The sequence below is a fragment of the Triturus cristatus genome, chromosome 4_1, assembly GCF_964204655.1.
Source record: "Triturus cristatus chromosome 4_1, aTriCri1.1, whole genome shotgun sequence".
NCBI lineage: Eukaryota > Metazoa > Chordata > Amphibia > Caudata > Salamandridae > Triturus > Triturus cristatus.
In genome coordinates, this window is record NC_140585.1 from 275,268,841 (window position 1) to 275,287,826 (window position 18,986).

The window sequence follows — 18,986 nt, forward strand, 5'->3', positions numbered from 1 at the left end:
GCGCGGGACGCGCGCGGGCAGCGCCCGGGCGAAGCCCGGGCCAAGGGCGGGCCCGTCCTTGCCCGTCACTGACAGGAACAGACTGGACTGGGCAACCCCCCTAAGGTTGTATCCCTATTAGACGCCTTCAGGTATCACTTAATTTGCCTATTTAATTTTGCATGTTGGAGAGTGTAGCGATAGGGATATCGAGCGATAATCTAATAATATATTGACCTCATATTTCCTGTACAACCTCGCTGACTAGTGAAGCCAATAACACCTTAATTTGTTATCGCGTCTTTGCCACTACCATGCCAGCTAAAGATACGAAAGGGAAAGCTTCCAATGTCCAATTTTCTGGAACTATGGACCAATTCATCACTAAAGTCAATTGCGTTATTGATCAGGAAATCACGCTCCTGGAACGCCGCGTATCACAGGATCTCGCGGCGGCCAGGAGGTCTTCATTGGGCCATATAGCCAATGTCTGTACCCCCGTCCAACACACTACTACAAGCCTTGTAACCCCATGCTCTGACATTGATGTTTCGACTTTGGACTTGCTGCCCAGCGGAACAGTTGCAGTATCAGTGGGTGAACAGTCCATGGTCTCTGATTCATTGTTGAACTCACCCTGCCCATTACCATCCACACATAGTGTAATCCCAGAGCCATGCACCAGACAACTGCGAGATAGGCATCTTGGGGCTGTCCCCAAAACTAAGCAAGGGTATTTTCCCACAAATGGTGGAAAGGCCAAGAAAGGAAGTAAAAAAACAAAGCCTGTGAACCATTTGAGATGTTCTAGAACGTCTAATGTCCATCTGGAGCAGCATATATTGGCCGCACCTGTAAACAAAAATGCACCTTTAGTTCTCCCATTACCTGTTATGCAGGCTGCAAGCGGGGGGGCAAATGCCATAATTAGGGACGAGGGAATGTGCCATGATTTGTCTAACATTTATGACACAATTAGATCTCTCCTCCGCCCCATAGAGGATAGAATAAATAAAATTGAAGATCATCTATCCAGGATTGAACAAGGGCTCAGGGGCCTTATCGCTTCTAGAAGTAACACTGATCAACCTGGGGTTTGCAAAACATTGGATAATACCCGAGAAGAAATTGCTTTGGCTGCCACTCAAAACTTGCCAGGATTGCCCTTAACTCACCAGGATCTAACCGCAATTAACAAGTCTATAATTGTGCCCGCTAATGAGCAACCCGCCCAATGCAAAGCACTCCAACATAAACATGATGCTAGGCATTTTATACCCGAGACACCAAGGGGAGAAAATATTCCAAACTTACCTCCCGAAGCTGCCCCATTTGTTGTTATCTTAACAGGGGTTCCCTTATTGGGCAAACATGAGGTCGAATCCCCTATAACCTTGAGAAACAGGGTCGTGCACTGGCTTAATAAAAATAGACCACTTCCATTGCACAAAGCCTGTAAGATAACTATGGTTAGGAGGGCGCCAGGGGTTGGCCATTTGGTAAAAAACATAGAGGGGGATTGTATCTTAATCAACTTCGATGACCCCACTATAGTCGACTATATCTGCAATTGGAATGATTCCAAAATAGGTGTGTCAATTAAGGCCTTTCCTTTGACTTATTTTTACCCCCCTGGCCATTTTGCCACAAAATCTGATGGATGGAAAACTGTGCATAGAAATGGGAGGGGCCCGCCACAAGGGCACTGGCCTAGACGCCCCTTCTCCTTAGATCCTATTTCCTTGCAAAATCGGTTCAGCAGCCTGGAGTCTGTTGATTGACTGAGGGGCGGTGGAATTACACTAGGTAATTCCCTGCTCTCCCCAGGTTGCTGTTCATCCGACGATACATCCATCCCTTTGAAGGTAATAGACGTTTATAACAGTCATATTACTAATAGGGAAGCAACATCGGGGGTTAGATCAAGTGTTACATTTGGTAAGCCTTATGTGGAGAAGCCAACTGTAGTACTCCCGAGGACCTTAGTAGATGTAAGAAGTATCTCTGAGGAAGGTGCTGATAAACCAACAACTAGCCTAACAATATCCAAAAATGCTATATTACCAGAGGTAGGACTTAACATCATGACCTGGAATATAGCTGGCCTAAGTACAAAGCTAAATACCCCTTTTTGGAACGATTTCATTGCACAAGGGTTCAACATTATATGTCTTCAAGAGACCTGGTATAAAGAAGCTATCTTTGTGGAAGGCTATACATCACACTGGGTACTGGCTGTGAATTCAGCAGCAGGAAGGGCAAAAGCTGGCCTTTTAATTTTAGTATCAACTAAATTAACTTAGTTCAAGCCTAATACTTATTATGAGGTGGCCCCTTACGCTCAGTTATTATGTTTGGAGCATGCCGCAGGCAAGGACTTAATTATTATTAATTATTATAACAATACCTTTGACGCACGCAGGGGTCCCATCGTGCACAAAATAGGTAGAGAAATAGATAAGTTGCTGGCTGGTTCTAGGAACCAACCGATTTTATTTTGGGCAGGAGATTTCAATATACAGGCTTGTCCATATGCAAACCAAAGGACATGTGGTTTCCTGGGGGAAATGGATGATAATGTTAATCCTCCACATACCCATTTCCCTCATGACGATTACGGAACCTCTCTTAATAATTTAATAGCTAAATTGGATTTAGAGTTACTCGACCGTTCCCTGAAAAAGGGTAATATTATATGCCCAACCTTTACAGGTAGGGGTGCCCACTCCAACATTGACCACATACTTGTCTCCTGCAACACTGCCTATACTGATCTATGGATAACAGAGCAAGCAGTAAGCGACCATAATAGTATCTCTGTAACTTTACTGACGTGGGGAAATGTACATTCAGACCCCACCAGTTCTGTTAGTGATATTGTTGCAGAGAGACCAAATGGGGTAAGAATTAAATGGGCCAATGTCAATTCTGTTAAACTTCTGGGAGCAGTTATTACTAAATGTATAACAGAAATTGACTACTGCCTAAGTAATGAGATAGTACCTGCCATACTGCTTTCTAAATTTTATCAAATTAATACTGTTATTGAAGGCTTATTGACAGGTAGGAGTAGGCCATCAAAAAGCAGTTCAGTTGGCTGGTTTGACAAAAATTGTATACAGGCTTTGTCGAGATTAAAAACTGCCCTGGCTAGTAAACCTAGGGATAATACTCTTATTAAAGTTGAACGTCATAACTATAAGACTTCCTTGGAAATCCGGAAAAAAGAAATACAGGAGGAGCTATGGCAGAAACTCAATTTAGCAGCTAACACAAACAATAATGGCTTATTCTGGGAGATAATCAACTGCCCTTTCCTTAAGAATGATACCACCCCCGAATTAACGTCTCATGTAAACTGCAATGATTGGATTGATCATTTTACTAATATTTTTAATCCTGATAGGCTGGTTTTAGATCTTTTAGCAAATCATAACTCTGTATGGCTATCGTCACCTTTATCCATTAGCCTGGATGAGGTTTATTTGGGGCTGACAAAAAGTAAAGGGGGTAAAGCCCCGGGCCCGGATGGTGTCCCCGTGGATCTGTACAAACAGGAGATGGATCTTTGGGCACCTATTTTAACCCGTATTTTTAATGCCGCTATAGAAGGTAACCTTCCTCTGACCTGGGGACAATCTATCATTGTCCCCCTATTTAAGAAGGGGTCCAGGTCCGAGGCACGGAACTATCGCCCTATCTCCCTCCTGGACTCATCAATTAAAATTTTAAGTAGAATACTCCTTAATAGACTGGAGATATGGGCAGAAGAAAATACTATTTTATCACCAGTCCAATATGGGTTCAGGAGGGGAATGGGCACGATGGAGCAGTGCCTGAACCTCGACCTCATCATAAATAAATATGTTACGGTCAAAAAAGGGATTCTGTTTTTATGTTTTGCCGACCTCAGCAGTGCCTTCGATCTGGTCGAACATTCTATTTTATGGCCAATACTTCTGGAAATGGGCGCACCAATAGATATTGTACATTTCTTGGCCAGACTATACGAAAGGCTCTCCTGTAAAGTGCGTTTTGGGCCCGATGGGGAATCTACCCCCTTTTTTAGAGTTACTCGAGGTATTAGGCAGGGTTGTGTTTTAGCCCCTTTGCTTTTTTCTTTGTTTGTCAATCAAATTGATTTAATTCTTAGGCAAGTTCCTGCTGACGCCCCCCGAGTAGATGGCGATCCCATTCCAATACTGCTATATGCGGATGACGCCGTCCTCCTGTCACGTACTCAAATTGGCCTACAACGCTTAATTAGCTGTTTCTGTAGGTTTATTGACAATAGGAAACTGCTAATCAACAAAGAAAAAACATATGTAATGACCTGCGGGAACAAGAAAGGGGTTAAAAGGACCTTTTTCCTGGATGAGAATAAAATCCAATCCGTGACTAGTTTTTGTTATCTTGGTGTCACATTCTCTGGTGATGGGAGATGGGACAATGAATGCGAAAATGTGCGCCTTAAAATGGTAAAAAATACTAATGGAGTATTCAGATTTGCTTCCAAGCTTGGGAATAGTAGGATTAAGGATATGATTTCGATTTATAAAGCCAGATGTATATCATCAGCCTTATATGGCGCTGGTGTGTGGGGGCACCACACCCTTTGTGGTAACCGCATCCAACTCGACGAAAACTCATTTTTGAGGCGTCTATTGAGTGCCCCTGCATCAGCTTCCACAGAGCTAATTCATAGAGAGGTGGGCTTCGATTACATCGAAGATCTTGCAGTTCTTCGCCCTCTGGCTTTATGGCGTTCCATCTGGTCCAAAACCGAAACCATATTTACTCAAAAAGTAATTAGAGACTGTCTAAGGCTGGACCACTGTTTGCATATTCCCTGGCTCAGACATATTTATTACTGGTATAAGCTCCTTTTTAATTTGGATCCTTTTTTAATACCCGAGGAAGCTGCCAGTATACCTAAATTAGATCTCAAGGTGTCTCTCTTACGTCATTCAAGACAATCTAGAGATCTTGTCTGTCTCAAACAATGCACCTATGTTTTTTACCGCGAAAATAACCTAAGTGAAGGTTTCCAGCCATATTTGACAGAAGTTACAAGAAGATCTCACCGTTTTGTTCTTACTCGCCTAAGGCTTGGTATAGTACACCACCTTGTGTCCTTCCCTATCACTAGGCAGCACAGTAATACTTTATGCCCCTGTGATGATTTATCCAAACAGAGTTATTGTCATTTTATGCTGTTTTGCAAATTTTATGTGTTTTTAAGACGAAATTTTTTAAAACCCATCTTTTTTAAGATATAATGTACGGTCTACTAGGAGTGCAATGCAGCTAATGTTTAATCTGGAAAGTGCAGATATATGTTTTTATATAGCTACCTATATTTTGAAATGTATGAGTGCCAGGAAATCCATTGTTCATTAGATCTTTAGCAAGTTGCACCGTCACTTTATCAAGCTTTTTGCACATGTCCAGAATTGCGGATCGCACTTTATTTTGTATATTTTGCACATTAACCGGCACGTTAGTTTTTAGGATATATAAATTATAAAGCTTATCAGAACTATTTTATCTGTTTTATATTGTTCATCCCATCATGCATTGGCCTTTTTATGGGGATGGTATCATAATTAGTTTGTGGGGATAGTATCACAATTAATTTGTTTTGTATATACTCATGCAATTGGTCTATATTCTGCCTTTTTATATTTTTACTGTATGATTGTTGTATGTTTTTATTCCATGTTTGCTATGTGGCTGTATATACATGCCGAATAAAGCATTTTTGAACTGAACTGAACTGACAACCGGTGGTGTGTGATTTGCGGTTTAGCTGCTGTGAGTAGCATGTCTCCTCCAATGCAGTCCAGGTTAGACCTTATGTCTACAGTGTCTATGTCAGTGAGTGGTGTGTTGTGTGAAGGATGCATATGTTTCAGCACGATGTAGGAGTGGAATGCAGCTCACAACAGCACCGAGTGTGAATGAGACCATGCTATGGTGTCGGCTAGATTGGTGTGTCCATTCCATTCACTGTCAGATGTCCCCTGTCAATGATGTATATGTGAGTTCCTGTGTGTTTTCTGCTATGTACTAGATATGGCTCCCCAAACTTGTCATCTGCAAGACACACCTCCACAGCCAGGCAAGGGGGCACCCTTGGACACTGCATCCCCAGACAGTAGAAAGTGGGCCCGATTCACAGAACTAACTTAAGACAAAATCCTAAACTTACTACCATTTTGGTATTCACAGAAGGCACTTACTCATGTTGGTATTCACAGAAGGCACTTACTCATTCCAGTATTCACAGAAGTTAGGAGTCCTAACTTTAGGACTCCTAAATGCCTTCTGTGAATACCGAAAGTCTTAAAGTTAGGATTTTTCTCAGTTTAGTAGTAGTATAGTTAGGACTCCTAACTTTAGGACTCCTAAATGCCTTCTGTGAATACCGAAAGTCTTAAAATTAGGATTTTTCTCAATTTAGTAGTAGTAAAGTTAGGACTCCTAACTTTAGGACTCCTAAATGCCTTCTGTGTATACCGAAAGCCTCAAAATTAGGATTTTTCTCAGTTTAGTAGTAGTATAGTTAGGACTCGTAACTTTAGGACTCCTAAATGCCTTCTGTGAATACCGAAAGTCTTAAAATTAGGATTTTTCTCAATTTAGTAGTAGTAAAGTTAGGACTCCTAACTTTAGGACTCCTAAATGCCTTCTGTGAATACCGAAAGCCTTAAAATTAGGATTTTTCTCAGTTTAGTAGTAGTAAAGTTAGGAGTCCTAACTTTAGGACTCCTAAACTGAGAAAAATCCTAATTTTAAGACTTTCGGTATTCACAGAAGGCATTTAGGAGTCCTAAAGTTAGGACTCCTAACTTCTGAGAATACCGGAATGAGTAAGTGTCTTCTGTGAATGCCAAAATGAGTAAGTGCCTTCTGTCAATACGAAAATGGTAGTAAGTTTAGGATTGTGGCTTAAGTTAGTTCTGTGAATCGGGCCCACAGAGTTTGAACATATGGTTGCAATGGCTGTGTGTGCGACCGTGTTTGGTTTGACCAGTGCATATGTGTGATTTTCAGCCACATCATTTATCTGGCCCATGTGTCAGACATCTTGCCCGGGCATCATCTTTGTGAGTGACTGGTACCACGTGTGGAATGTGTTTTAGCATAGAAGGTGTGTGTATGGCCAGCATCGGTGTAATTTGGTTTCAAGTCAGGACCTCCTCCTCCCCCAGACCAGTTATCCCGTCATGAAGTGTGCCAACATTGCAGTGGGTGCAGGTTAACTTTCAGGATGTCAGTCAGTGCAGTCCTGGTATTTGTTGGTGCACAGTTCCCACGCATGGCCTTGTGCCCCCCACAACAGAGCCCAGTGTCAGACATCTTGTCAGTCCATTCCCACTCCCTGTGAGGTGAGCATGGTTCAGTGTGAGCTTTCTGGGCCATGTGGGTGGGTGGGGAATGTCTGTGACTGCAACTCCCATCATGCTCTTGGCTACACCCCCCTTCCCAGCATGCCCATACTTCCTTCCTTTTGACTCTGTTTCCCTGTGAGGGAGTATGACAGCAATGGCAAGATGGCTGACTGTGAAGTCCTGGTGTTTGTTTGGCTACAAGTCCAAAGAGAGCCCCTGTGCTTCACACAGCAGCACCCAGTGTGGTGTATCTTTGGGTGATATTTCACCACAGTGTGAGTCAATGCATTCTACCCAGTGAGTTGTGTGGAGTTTGTGTTGAGGGGTGTGTGTGTCTCCACATACTGGTAAGTATGGTCAGAGTTGTCAGTCCTCCTTCCCACCCGGCCAGACATCCCACCATGAAACGTGCTTCCATTGGAGGGCGTGCAAGTTGTCTTTCAGGATGTCAGGCAGTGGTGCCCTGCTTCTGATTTGCGCACAACCCCTACCAGGGCCTTGTGCTCCCCACAGCAGGACCCAGTGTCAGCCATCTTGTCAGTCATTTTCCACTCCCTGTGATGTGGGCATGGTTCAGAGAGGGCTTGATGGGCCAATTTGGAGGGGGAGCATTATCTGTGACTACAAACCCCATCATACTTTTGGGTACACTCACTTCACCTGCTTACCCACTATTCCTTCCTGTCAGTCAGCTGCACTGTGAGGTAGTGTGTTTGTGGTGGCAACCTGTCTGACAGTGTTTATTTTGCTTTGTGCCTCTGCCTTGCTCGATTTGTTGGTAGGTTTGTACATGTCATGACATAGTTACAAGTCACTATGAGATAGCAGGTATTGTGTCTGACTAGCATACACATCTTGAGATGATTATCTATTGGTTACTGTGGCTTTGCTAATGGTGCATGGTTTCACTGTCCCCTTGCCACACAACATTGAGTATGTTGGTTGTGTACTCACCAGGCTCTGGTATGTCTGCTAGACCATGGATGCTCTCTGGTGGTAGGATGTCCCGCACCTTCTCCTCCCAGGACCTGAAGTATACTGGTTTGGCAGGAGGGCCAACGCCAGTGCGCTGACTCAAGGCCTGATCATCCTCGATGAGTTTCTTGACCCTCCTGCGCACGTCATACCACCTGTTCTGGATATCGTCCTTTGTGCGCAACGTTGGTGCTTGTGCGTTCACCTTGTCCACTATCCTCGCCCACATCTTTGTTTTCTGTGACATGGGGGTCCTTTGGACCAATGTACCAAACAAAAGTGGCTCTACTCTGATGATCTCGTCTACCAGCACTTCTAACTCACTATCTGTGAACTTTGGATTCTTCTTTGAGGGCATGGTGATGGGTTGTGGTGGTGAGTGATGTGTGTGTGAGGGTGCAAGTGAGGGTGGGTGAGTGTCGGATTTGCTAGCTGTATGTGTGTGTGCTTTTGGTGAGGTGCTAATGGTGTGAAAGTTGTGTGATGGGTAAGTGCAACCACCCACCACGGTGGTGACCAGGAGCAAAGGGAGAGTGAACATGCTCTCAACAAGCTGGGAATAACCAACATTGTTAACCTCAGCAAGCATGTTCTGACTACTGATGAGGAAACAGTCCTATCAAAAGGACTGGGTTTCGTCCCTACACCAAAGAATGACGCCTTTGTACTCCACACAGAACTTGCACAGTTCTTCAGAAAACTTAAGCTACGCGATTACTTTGGTGATAATGAAGACAAGACTGAAGAAGAAAAAACTACAACAGGACTTAGAAAGAAGCCAACATTCTAACCACCAGCCCAGAACACCTCATGTCAAGTACTAGCTTTTGAAGAAGCAGTACTCAACGAAATCAAGGGGATCAACTTCCAGAGTACAAAGGGTTTCCAAAACATTACGAAAAAATGAGCACACAGCACTGCAAAGTCTGAAGAACAACCACGATCTCGTGATAAAACCCGCGGACAAAGGGGGAGCAATTGTGATTATGGACCAGGAGATGTACCAAGAAGAGTGTAAAAGCCTCCTCTCAGACACAGTTAGTTACGCCATACACAGAATTGATCCAACCACATCCCTCATGACGAGAATCAAAAATATGGTAGAGGAGGCCCTCCCCAATGATTGGATTACTAGACAGGAGGCGGGTTTCCTTATTAATGAGAAACCTAGGATGCATAGATTCTACACGCTCTCTAAGATCCACAAGAACCGGACCCCCCACCCGGAAGACCCATCGTATCCGGGATTGGATCAGTTCTGGAACCTCTTTAGCAGATTTGCGATTGGTTCCTCAGACCGATTGTGAAAAAAATCACATTCCTACCTAAGGGATACCAAGGATGTCCTTTGCCTTCTCCGAGATCTGGAAATAGATCCTACAGAGAACCTTCTCATAACAATGGACATAGAGGCCTTATACACAAGCATACCACAGAGACGAACCTTGGAAGTGGTGGAACAAATTATACTAAACATGGATGGAATTGCATCACTCCCCAATATTTTGTGATGGAATGTGCTGAATTAGCAATAACTGAGAATTTTTTCGAATTCGAAAACACCATCTACCACCAGATTACCGGTACTTCGATGGGCAGCACTTTTGCCCCAAGCATGGCATGTCTCTATGTCCAACAATTTGAGGAAGACCACATTTACAATCCTAATAATCGATTCCTGAAACACCTTAAGGTGTGGAAACGCTTTATTGATGATGTGCTGATTGTATGGCACGGAACCAAGAAAGAGGCAACAGAATTTGTCCAATGGGTCAATTCCAAGGACACCCATCTCATATTCACACACACGATTGATGTGAACCACGCAATTTTTCTGTATCTAGACATTACCATAACCCAAGAAGGATTCACAACAAAGGTTCATAACAAAACCACAGATAAAAACAGTTTACTTCTCTATGACAGCTACCAGCCTAGGGCCCTGAGACAAAACCTCCTGGTAGGTCAGTTCCTCCGAATCTGACAGAACTGCTCGAATACAACAACCTTTGAGGAGCAGGCTGAACAACTGGAAAATAAACTTCTAGAACGCCACTACCCGAGAAAAATGGTGAGACGAGCAAGGAAACGTGCCAGGAACAATCCAAGGGAGTCACTACTAGAGGATATAACAAAAGGAGACACCAAAAAACCAGTATGCGTTACGACATACACTTCGATCTCAAACAAAGTACAAAAAATCGTGAGAAAAAACTTGCACATCCTCAATAGCGCTGGAAACCAGTGGCAGCCACCTTTATTTGCCTTTAGAAGGAACAGGAGTCTGCGCGACGAACTAGTACACGCAAAGAGACCATCGACCGGAGAAGAGGAACAACAAACCCTGTGGAGCCAACCACGGTCCGTCAGCCACTTCTTCTGTGGGAACTGTACATCCTTCGCATTCACTTCTAATACCAAGGAGGTAGACATAGGAAAGGGGATCCCTTGGCAACTGCGAGAATTCAGTAATTGCAACACGGAGAACGTCGTATACCTCTTGAACTGCCCAATGCGACCTCAAATACGTTGGCATGACCACCAGGAAAATCAAAGTGCGTATCAATGAACATCGGAGCACGATTCGGTGTAAAAAGACCAACACCAAACTGACTCGTCATTTCACTGAAAAAAAACATAAAGACACAGACCTGAAATGGACCATTCTGGAAGTAATTAAAAAATGAAAGTTTGACCTTAGTAAAGCCCTACATGTAAGAGAACAACGCTGGGTGTTCCGTTTACGAACCTGGGACAAAGGGCTCAACGATGAAATACCGTGGCTCCAAATGGGGCGTTGAAACCTCTAACAACCACCAGTAGATTAATTGACACTAACACATAGACGGAGTGTACCTGGTATACCATCACATGACACTGTGAAACCCTCGGTACATGCAGTGCCCTGTCTTAAATGAGTTTACTTAAAATGGGCTGAGTCTACCTGGAATTATCACACTTAGCTGGCTTTTAAACTAAGCCGAAGTCGTGAGGCTAATAGGCCACATGCCCTCCAAAGTCTTCCTCCCCCAGCTGGAACCGTCTCTCACCCAGGCTTAACGCATGAATGGAAATGATAGCGCAGACACTCAGCGCTAATACCCAACATTTGACATCCTTACCCTTATCACCCTTATTATGATATTCCTTTGGAATACCTGTTTGCACAAGTGCATCAGAGCAAGTCCAACCGAAAACTGCCCGCTAGTACACGCACAACATCGCCCATCTTGGCAGCTCTAGACTCTGGGTAGAATACCCCCCTTTCTTCTGGGCAATCAGCCGCTCACCCGTTCACACACCGGGTGCTTCGCAGTCACGCACCAGTCACACACAGAGCAGACGTGTACTTCTGCCCCTTCTGCAAAATCTCGCCCCCCTGGGCAGCTAAAAAATCTAGGTAGAATTTCACCTTGCATCACAGTAATTGGCCGCCCACCTGTTTCCACATCGGGTGCCTTGGCAGTCACGCTCCAATAGCACACAAGAGCATGTGTGTACTTTTGCCAATTTAAAACTAGGCACTGTTGCATAGGGCACGGACCACCGCACACTTTTCCTCAGTGATTTCCGTCACGCGCTTCACTTCTCTAATCTGAGCATGTGCGTAACTCCACCATTTTGAAACCAGGCACTCGCGCTTCAGGACACAGGAAGTAGTGCTCCGGGTTTATTCACACTGAGCATGTGCACAGTGCGGCCATGGATGAATCAGGCTTCCCCTCCAGGGACACAGGAAACCACGCACCTGATTTCACTTAGCACCACTTAAAACCAATTTGCTTAAGTGAGCAGACTATAAAAGCACAACGGCTCTCCACCCAGTCCTACACCGGGGAGGAACGGGAGCAGTCACCTCGGATCCACGCAGAAAACTTTCCTTGAGGCAGTAAGGGTGTGAATGAGATCGGGTTGAATGAAAGTACTTTGGGGCAATTAGCACAATTGAGGATGAATGTTCTGTGTGTTTGTACTTGAAAAACCATAATTCTCACGCCAACTGAGATCTATATGTTTTTTCCACAGGTTCTGACAAACAGGGGTTTCCCCTCCCCTCCTCCCATGGGGCCAGTAGCTTTGGTTTTTAGGGTAAGAACAGTGAGACACGTGCTCTCATCTTTGCATCCCCATCATGTACACAAATTGAGTGGCACATGTCACATGAGTAGTCACTCACACAGAAACTGGATCAGTGCAGGTATTGAGTTCAGTTATTCGCCACTACTACAGTCTGTTGTTATATATTTTTTCTCTCCCTACATTTTCTTTTACAGGCTTGAATCTAGGAGCCATCCAATTGTGGAGTGTGACAGTGATCACACCCACACAGTGGTACACTCTTGCCACTTTTGGTAAGAACGGAGCCCCCATTTACATACTTAGGTCCTGATGAATGCCCTGGACCCTCCTGGGCCAAGACGGCAGAAACATGTCGACCTCTAAACACAACGGTTAGGGGACACTAATTCCCCCACATACCGTCACCTGCTTTTAAACATCATATAGTTACCTTTCACATTAAAAAACACAATGAGGATAACTATAATGATTTTTAATCTCACTCACTCATACATGGGCCCCCACTTAGTTTAGAAGTGCATCCCTGTCGTCAGGTGTATGCCCGCCCTCTATCAAACCAAGGTTTTAGAGGGTGAGGACTGGTCAATGATGAAGCATGACACCAGGTGGTGTATGAGACCAGTCCATTACTTTTAGTGAGATGTCCCCACTCACAATATAACTCAAACCTTATAGTGGTTATCACTTTAGGAGCAGCTCTTTTGTGGTTAAACATTCATAGTTGGAGGCTGCTAGCTCCTAAAACCCCGTGCCTCTTGTTCTCTCCTCCACACAGTGTGGAGCTCATGTGTTTTTGAGTTGTGAGTGTGTCTGTGGTTGCTGTGTGATGGTGTTTTCTGCTGGCTGTTGTCTTCTATTTGCAAAGGATCATGGTAGTGATTGATGTCCTTTATATAGGTGGAGTTGTGGGGGTGTCTTTGTTCAAAGTTTTTTTTGTTGATATTTATTGACTTTGTCATTGCTTGTTTGGTCCTTTTTTGGGATTTTTTCCTTTGGGTTTTCTAGGCATGAAGGAGACGTTCTTCTGACCGAGACGGACACTGATGTTGGCTCGTGCGGGCTTCTCCGGGTCGTTCACGCTGACTTTCTTCTGTGTTTCGTACACGTCAGTCACGGAGATCTCTATTGGTTCAGGTCCCTGTTTTCTGTGCATGTCGGTCATGCGGCTTGGGCTACGTGCGAGTCGGTCTGGGTTTACATGCATTGCAATATACTGCGCGGATCGGACATCGCGGGTACGTGTCGGTCGGGTTCATTCCTGGTACGTGTTGGTCGGTGCAAATCGCGTCCGTTTTCCGGGCGAATCAAGGTTTTCCCTACGGCTCGGTCGTACGGCTTGTATTCCGTACGTGTCGGTTGTAATTCACACACGTTGCATCGTACTGCACGGGTCGTACCGCGCAGGTCCGTGTCGGTCGGTCTCCGTTCCGTGTCTGTGTCGGTCGGTACGTTTTGCGGCCGGAATTGGAATCGGCCCCTGAGTCACTTTAAAACAATATACCACAGGCAGGTGCCTTAAAAGCAGTCCTTTGGTTTATAAAACATTTCCAAATAGACTGCTGTCCTGTTTTCATGATTGAGATCCTTCAAGTGGTGTTAGAGTAGAACACCTTTGAATTTAATGGGAGTCTTTACAGACAAATAAAGGGAGTGAGCATGGGAGCTTCCTGTGCTCCTACCAGAACGAACATCTACATGGCCCATTTTGAAAAAGTCTTCATATATAACGAAGTAGCCCCTTTTTCGAATCCATCCACAATTGGGCACGTTATATTGACCATATTTTCTTTAACTGGAGTGGAGAGCCAGACTCGCTGAATGAATTCCTATCATGGATTAACTTATGTGACACAAACCTATAATTGACGGCTAACACAAGCAATAGGAGCATTGAGTTTCTGGACATAGAAACCAAAGAGCAAAATCAAACCCTGGAAGTTGATCTCTATATCAAGCCCACAGCAAGGAATATGTTATTACATTTTAATAGTTACCATCCTAAAAATCAGAAGGAAAGTATTCTGTTTGCACAGTTTCTCTGTTTGAGGCAAAACTGCACCAATTTAACTGACTATGACATCAGATCCACCATGATGAAATCGAAATTTATATCTAGATGGTACCCAAGAAGGCTGGCCCAAGAGGCATACAAACGTGCCCGTTTCTATGGCAGGGATCATCTTTTAGGAAACCATCCTCCCAAAGCCGCACTCAAGTTGGTCTGTGTAACCAGACACTGAACACCCAATGAGAAAGTTCGCCAGATCATATGTGCAAATTGGCACATACTAAATGTCAATGTAGAGGAAAACGATATATTGCCACGTCCCATGTTTGCCCATAGGCACAACAAAAATTTGAAAGATCAGATATTTCATTCACGCATGAACAATAAGAAATCTTTGGTCCAGAAAGCCATGGATGGTTCTCATCCAATAGTTGGTAATAACAAATGCTCGCAATGTTAAGCGTGTGACAACTGACTGACTGAAGAACTTATAAAGCGCACAATTGCCAAGGCGTCTTGGCACTGGGTGAGTATGATGCCGGCAGCTGGTGGATCTTAAGACCTTGTAAAGAGCCAGGTTTTTATCAGTTTCCTGAATAAGGCCCTGTTGGATTCTAACCTGATAGTCAAGGGAAGGGAGTTCCATAAGATAGATGCTTGGTAAGAGAAACACTTTCCTCCCCATATAGCTCCTTTTATTCTAGGAACACATAGCAATGCTGTGTTGGCTGACCTAAGACAGCGTTGGGGCTGATATACAGAAAACAGGGTTTGAATGTCCACAGCCCCGCCTCCATATATGGCCTTATGCGATAAGCACAGGGCTTTAAAATTCACTCTCTGACGGACTGGGAGCCAATGTAGCTGCTTGATCACCGCTGACGTGGGGTGGTGTTTAGGTAACCCAAGCAGAACCCGGGCCGCTGCATTCTGAAGTGATTGAAGTTTTGTGATCTGTCCCTTGTCAACCCCTAAATACAGGGCGTTACAATAGTCGACTCTGGACAGGACCAAAGCTCCAACCACTGTTTTCCGAAGTGATAGAGGAATGAATGGCAAGATTTTCCGCAGGACTTTGAATGTAAAAAAGCATGCAGAGGAAACTTGATTTATTTGCAAGGCAACTGTGAGGTCCTTGTCAAGCACAAATCCAAGGTTCCTGGCCTTGGGCACAGGGACTTGACAACTGCCAGCTTCAGGAGGCCACCAGGTCTGGCTCCATACTGATGATAATTGACCAAACTCTAGGACCTCGGTTTTTTCGGTATCGATCTTTAAAAAGTTTGCATTTATCCATGCCATCACATCTGTGAGGCAGTTACAAAACCTGTCCGCTGTTATCCCCACACTTTGGGGGTCATTAGTATGGATGGCGGTGTCTACCAGACACCGCCACCATGTTAACAGCTTTTCCGCCCGGTAGGCAATCGGGTGGATTGCCTACCGGCGGAAAACCGGTGGACGGTCTTTCCGTCCGCCGGGGTACCCCCCTGCCATAGTAATATGGCGGGGGGGAATTGACATGCAGGTGGGAAAGAATGTCGGGCGGATCGCCACCGCCATGCGGGCAGTGGCGATCCGCCTGACATTCTAATGGGCCTCTTTGTGTCACTGATACCACTAGTTGAGTGTCGTCGGCATACGACACAAACATAATGCCATGTTCTCTAATTACTTGTGCCAGAGGTCTGACATATAAATTAAATAGTGTAGGGGACTAGGCCGAACCCTGTGGGACACCACATGGGAGGTGAAAGATTCACGATTGCAGGCCATTCCAGTGGATCAGTTGTTCTCGTGATGTTAAAAATGATGTAAGTAGGGTCAGGGCCATAGCTTCAAAACCTGCTTCCCTCAATCACCGCTGCAATACCGCGTGATTTACGGTATCAAAAGCTGCGGTCAGATCGAGCAGGATGAGTGCAGCTCTGCCTCTCCCGTCCATCACTTTACGGATCTCTTCTGTAGCCATGATTAAAGCTGACTCAGTGGAATGCCGAGAGCAGAAACCATGTTGAGAGGAGTTAAGAATGTTATTGTTATCCGGGTGTTCTGTCAGTTCTAAATTCATGGCTTTCTCCAGAATTTTTGATGGTAGTGGAAGGCAGGAGATAGGGCGATAATGTTTTGCCTCTAATAGGTCTAAGGAGGCCTTTTTTAGAATGGGCCTGATACATGCTTTTTCCAAGAAGATGGAAATTACCCGGAACTAATGATCTCATTTAGTAGGGTGGTCAAGGCAGAACTTACTTCTTCCGGTACCAGATGTGTGAGGGGGACACGGGTCCAGCGGTGAGCCCGACTTGGTATGTAGCAGCAGGTGGGCAACTTTATCCGCCTCCAGAGCGGAAAAACGTGACAACCTATGCAGTGATGTCAGGTTATCCAAAAAATCTGCACTATTCAAGTCCGGAACAAAAGCTGCAGTAGCTAGCCCATTGTATACTGTTTTAACTTTATTTTGGAAAAAAACGGCCATTTGATCCACAAAATTTTGGTCCGGGGAGAATACTATGTCACACGGACATTTTGATAGTGCAGTCACAGTTTTGAACAGCTGCTTGGAGGAGTTCTTCGCCTCCAGGAATTTTGCAGTTAAGTAAACAGATTTGGCATGTTTTATGGCTGCCTTGTATTCTTCTAAGGCACTATTGTAGTCTTTTTTATGTTCTGTGCTATAATCTGATCTCCAGATACGCTCCCTGCGTCTACAGGTTACTTTAATTTGGCGGAGCTCAGTCGAATACCAGGGTGAAGTAATACGTTTGTTGCGGGGGTATTTAGTGGTTTCCCGGGCTAGCGTGTTTACTGCAGAACTAAGCCAGCTTTCAAAGTTTCTAGCTGAGGAGTTAGAGTCAGAGGTCACCTCCGGGCGGTTCTACTCCAGGGCAGTTACAATGTCACTCTTTTGGATAGATTTCAAAGGGCGTGATTTAAATATGCCTAGCCTTTCCTGACGCCGTCTGGTTGTTGAAGGGAGCTTTAGGCGAAAGTGTATGGCAGAGTGATCCGACCACAATAGTGCACGCTAAATATCTTGAGATGTTCTTCGTTGGTAAATGTGAGAATCCGGGGTCTCTGGTTGGCGCAGGTATGCACTTGCGACAAGCAGGGACCCTTTTCATCTAAGTCAGGGCGTAGGATCACCTCTTGAAAAATAACCCCTGCTCACCCTCTAGGTAACGTGGCGCGAGCAGCTAGGCTAGATTCCAGAGGGCATTAGGTTAAGCGTTGCAAGTTGTCCCACACAATAATCACCACCCCACCACACAAAGACACAAGGCTGTAGTTATATCAAAATAAAGTTCTTTATATAAAAGATTTCTTGTAGGCAGGTTGATACAATACAGTTCTCTTGTAAGTACTACTCCAGTTACTCTGTAAATGCTCAAAATGCAGTCCACAGTTATTACAAAGGGCACAGTTCTGATCAAAATAAGCTTCTTGGGGGTTCTGCGTGCTTCGTAGCGCCTTTGTTATGCTTTGTACAAGTTTTTAGAGGTGTCTTGCCGTTTCTCACGCTTCTCGTGTGAGCACGAGTACGCTTGCCATTCCTCATGCTTCCCGCGTGAGCGCCGGCAATGCTTTTTAATGCGGTATGGTTCAGACAGGGGCAGGGGCGCGCCGTACACGGACGGCAGCACTGGTACGGCTCGTACACTGGCAGTACGAGTCGAACTACGGCACAAGGTCCTCAAATCACTTTAGATGTAAGCACGGTTCGAACCAGATGCAAGGCAGTACGATTCAGTACGGGTCGAACTACGGCCCCGGTTACAATGATTTCAAATGCAGGTACGATTCAAACTAAGGCACTTCAGAGGCAAGTACGGGTCGAACTACGGCACCACAATGATTTCAAAGGCAGGTTCGACTCAAACTAAAGTACTTCAGAGGCAAGTACGGGTCGAACTACGGCACCACAATAATTTCAAAGGCACGTTCGACTCAAACTAAAGTACTTCAGAGGCAAGGACGGTCCGTACAAAGGCAAGTACGGACCGGACCGTATTTACGCGAACAGCTACCAATAGTTCTCAAGCAGGTACGAGTCGTACTTTTAGCGCGATTGTCCCAAATACCTTCTTTTCCTCACGGGGATGGTCACGGCGGCCTCGGGTTTCCACGGGGAGGGGTGCCACGTTGCGGTGTCGCCCCTCAAGGCCAGAGGGCGGCGGTGCTTCGTGGCACCCTCGCAGGAGGTCTCAGCCACACGATAGAAGTCAGAGGAGGGGAAGGCAGCTCCGGGGCAATTCTTTAGCGCGTTGCAGCGCCGACAGCTTCTTAGCAGATCACAAGTGCGTTGCAGGTCTTTGCGGGATCTCGACGGCGCGGGGTCGCCAAGGGTCGGTGCACAGACGCTCAGGTCCTTCTCCTTATGGTGCGAGCTACGGCTCGGAGGGGCAGGTACTTGCGGTGCTGGGACCAGTTGGACAGGTCCTGGCGGTGCTCGTGGTAGCCCCAGGTGGCAGATGTCGCGGTGCTGGGAAAGGGGTAGAGGCACACATGTTTTCTGGGAGTCAGCTTCACAGGATTGCTTCCAGGCACTT